Here is a 4,550-nt window from a genome sequence, read left to right on the forward strand (position 1 = left end):
GCCATCACAATCCACCGGCACAGTTGTATACATAGGTACATGTGTTGGGTGGCAGTGCATGAGGTCAAAACTGATGAAGGTGGTCTGGTAATCCCTTTTGACTGGATGAAGGTGGTCTGGTAATCTCTTTCCCCATCAAACACATAGGCTTCTAAATTGTATGATTATTTAGATCTCTTCCAACTTTATGAAAATTCTCTGACATTGTGAATCGAATGTATAGTGTCAGACGAGCTCAGATACAACCCACACATGAAGCACACACTCACAGCACAAAACCAACACTGAAATAGAGGGCAAGACGTATATTTGGTTGCTTGTCATATTTTGCATTTTGGGAATGTAGCGCATTAACACATTGACAACTGACTGGAAAACTGACCCACTCCCTGTTGTTCATGTCCCCTGTTCTTAGTGACCAAAAACTGTTCTCAAACCAGTCATTCATATTGCTATTCCTTGATCTTTCTTATCACAAAACACTACTAAAACTCAGGCATGTCAAGTATATCTTTGTTCTACATGTGTTCCTAAAGCAGATCTGTTTCCTCTGACTTAGTGATGAAAGCTTTTGTCTCAGCACAACATGGCACACAGGACTGGACTGATGGGTGAGTTTGCATGCATGGCTTTGTACCATTCGGGTATATCGACTTCCATACATGTACCTACTAACAATTAGTAATTATGCTTTTCATTTTTCACACAATAATGGGTCATAAAGTAAATATATACTATATAAAATAACCAGTCACAAAGAGGGGAGGGGGCAGAAACAGCAGGAGAATGGGGGGTAAAATATTCTTGACTGATGTGCGGTTGAGCAGCTCATAAAACTACCTTCAATGCATGGTGTGAGGAATGGCATAATGAACAGTATGAAACAGTATTCTGCCTGACTGCTTGTTGTCACAGTAAGGTAGGTAAGCATGATGACCGTCGTAAGCACTATTGCTACTACGCAAAATCAATGCTGTGACTGCAAACATCTATCAACATATGTAGGCAACCTCACACAGCATATCAAATACCATCATCCACTGTGTCAGACTATACAGCACATTATTTTAGAGGTAGTTTTGGGAGCTCCTGTACACTGTTTTACACCTCACAGTTGGAAGGGACACGACAAAAGCTGAGGTTCACTTTGTTAGTCAGCGTGGCATCCTATGGAGGTGCCACACTGACTCAGCAGATCTGTGAAATACATAATAAAGAACTCCATCATTTTCCAGTCTTCCGACAAACAATCACCATATTATGACCATTACACTGAATTTAGCCTTAGTATTTCCAATCCATTCATTATTTTTCACCCCTGAGACATCAATAAAAGTTCTTACCACTAAACATTTGGTTACCCCTGACTACTAGTGCCACATAATAATAGTAAGGTGGTACCATGCATAAGACCCTGGTGAAATTTTCTGGTACAGTAATAACAGCACATTGAGACAAGTCACCACAACCAACACCATCGGCACAATATTCCAAGGCACATGACATTTCAAGCCTGGGACAGAAGAGTGAATTTGATCTGTGTGTGTTTCAAAAGCAGATCTGTTTCCTTTTGATGAGTGATGAGGGAAGTTGTTCCAGCACCACACAGCACAGAGGACTGGACTGATGGGTGAGTTTGTATGCATGACTTACTACCACATCAATACTTTGTTACTCTGCATGCACCACCAAAATCTGGCACGTAAACAATTTATGCGAGGAGGAATGTACAAAATGCATCATTGTAGCTCCATCCACCAGTGACTCTTAACATCACAAACACTGCACATCCCTGGGCTTAAGAATCATTGTTCGAATAAGTAAAGTTACCAGGGTAAAATATGACAGCACAGGGATCAAGCACATCCTACACGTAAATCACAATAGTTCAAGGGAGAATCAAAATTTGTTCCTCGGTGTGCTTCCACAAGTCCAATGGGAAGCAAATTACAGGCGGCTGAGTGGAGCGTGTACACCTGCACCAACAAAGGCACTTCAGGGGCCACGACAACACCTGGCACAGTGGCACCCAGCTTTCAGCCTCACCCTCTCCTTAGCCTCACAAGTTATGAATTAATCAATCTCACGAGAGTAAAACTGGACTCAAAACTTAATGTAACCAACTCATAAGTCACAACTGTCATGATACTAAGGTGTAACAGTTTTTAATACACTCCAGACTGATCACAATAAAAATTTCATGCATCTACTGGTTGTTTAAATAATACAGTGACTTTCATTCATGGCGAGGGACCTGTAGTTGCATCACAAAAGGGAGACTTCATTATTCTCAATTCAAGATGGCAGAGGAATGAGAGTGTGAAGGGAAGTGTGAGTGAGTGGCAGGATCCCTCAGCATGACACACACTTGGCCATACTACTCCTGCCTGTCATATCAACACACCACACTGGGCCCTCAGAGACACACGGGGGAATGAATGGAATGTTAAGTTTTCTTGTGATAACATAAGACATACATGGAATGATGGTGTTCCTTCAAGTTAATCTCTCCTACGAATCACTTAAGTTTACCATATTCTTAATCCTAAAGTATATATGTTTACCCATCTTAATTTTTACTGTGCATCAGTACTGCTTTTTATTCTCAAGGAATGCTGCAGCCTATAATGTGAAGGCAAGTAATATATTTGGCATAGAATTAAAGCACACAGCTATATAAAATGATGCTAAAGCTACTTATGGGCAAGACTTGTGCATGTAAAGACACTCACTTGTCTTACAGACCTGAAAAGCAGACGTTCTCTGCGTGTCTTTTATGTCCGTGCTTTTGGCTGTGTTCCTGACAACTCTCCTGAGCACTGCATTCATTGTTGTGAGGTTCAGCATTTTCCAATGTATGAATGACTTTCCTTCATCCACAGTTTCTTCAAAGGCCTCACCAATACAAAAAAATTGAGCTCCTATGTTAATACAATGTGGAATTTCATTCATAATACAAATTACACAAATACTAATCACTGGTGCAAGGCAGCAACAGTACAAGGTCAGTGTTGCCAGTCCCTATGGTATGCATATCGAAGACTACACTTTTAAGAGTATAAGAATATGTGTGAGGCATATTTCAACATGTTTCAATGTCTTCACACCAGGAAGGCAGAGCATTTGTGTAAAAATAGGCGACAGCATAATAAATTGTGTGAAAACAGCTTTTGTAACCCGACCTGTCTTTTTCATGAAGGAGTAACCATCAAGTGAACCTTCCAGAACCAACTCAACAGAGAATGTAACATTGGTCTGCCAGTCAGCTAAAAAGAGTTATGCTTGGAAGGTGTAAAATCTTTAAAATTTAGTACATGTAATAAATGTTATAGCATTGTGTAATCAGGGAAGAAATTACACTGTTCATGACAAAGAGTAAATATGAAGGGCTGTCTATCTTCCTAAATGATAGGAAAAAAAAAAGGGTTGAGCTGAAGAGGGCGACACAACCTTCTGGTCCCCAACACAACACTCACAAACAACACACTAACATCTTCAGGCCGTGGAAAATAAACATCGTAAACAATTCTGGCTAATACATCTACAAAGGTACGTAAATAAATATGGATTCGAGTAAGGTTTTCTGGCTCTACAGGTGTGTCTAAATGGGCCTCACTAATCTACAGGTAAAAGGCCATTTGCGATCCCCTGAGCATCATTGACTAAGGCGGTGGATGGGAATACATGGAAGAAAAAGGAGGCAGCGAAGCGAGGTTTGGGGGCACAGTTGACAGATTGTTGTACTCAAGAGCCACATATTTACCGGTTTCTGGCCCATCATTATTGCCACTCAAATGATAACCATATATGAAGGCAGTTATTTGGGTGATGAAAGCAGTTTTGGGGTCGGAAATTGGCAAACATAAGAGGCAGAGTACGACAATCTTGCAACGTTGTAAATTGAGGGTGGAAAGAGTTAGCACAGAAGAAGAAGATGAAGAAGCAGAAGAAGAAGGAAAAGAAAAAATGAAGATGAAGAAGAAAAAGATGAAGAAGAAGAAGGAAAAGAAAAAATGAAGATGAAGAAGAAAAAGATGAAGAAGAGAAAGAGTTAGCAGGTTATAGAGGAGCACATGACTGAAAGGGTAAGAAGACAGGTGATTAAGGAGTACCAGAGGAATAGAGGAATGGAGAGGTAAAAAAGGATGACATTGGAAGGTAAAGGTGGAATGAAGTGGAAGTTCGTAGGTGGAAAGAGTAAGCAGATGGAGGAGCGCTTGACTGAAAGGTAAAGGTAAAGTTGGGGGCATATGCTCTAGCAGCGCGTGGCCTCGGTGCTCATCTCCATAACACTGGCCCTTGAGCCTGTGGTGGGAGGGAGCCCATTACCCCAGGACACACGGCCAGAGTGACATCCGGGTTAGCACAGTTTACTTTCCCCAGGTTTCCCCAGGTACCCATTTATCAACCAGCCTGAGAGGAAGGATGAACAGCTGGGTGAGCTGCACGCCAACTGCCCGGGCCGGGATTTGAACCCAGGCCCGCGGAGTAGAAGCCAGGCACGCTGACCACTAGACCACGGAGGCGTATAGAAAAGGGGAAGAAAACAG

Source organism: Eriocheir sinensis, chromosome 44, assembly GCF_024679095.1.
Source record: "Eriocheir sinensis breed Jianghai 21 chromosome 44, ASM2467909v1, whole genome shotgun sequence".
NCBI lineage: Eukaryota > Metazoa > Arthropoda > Malacostraca > Decapoda > Varunidae > Eriocheir > Eriocheir sinensis.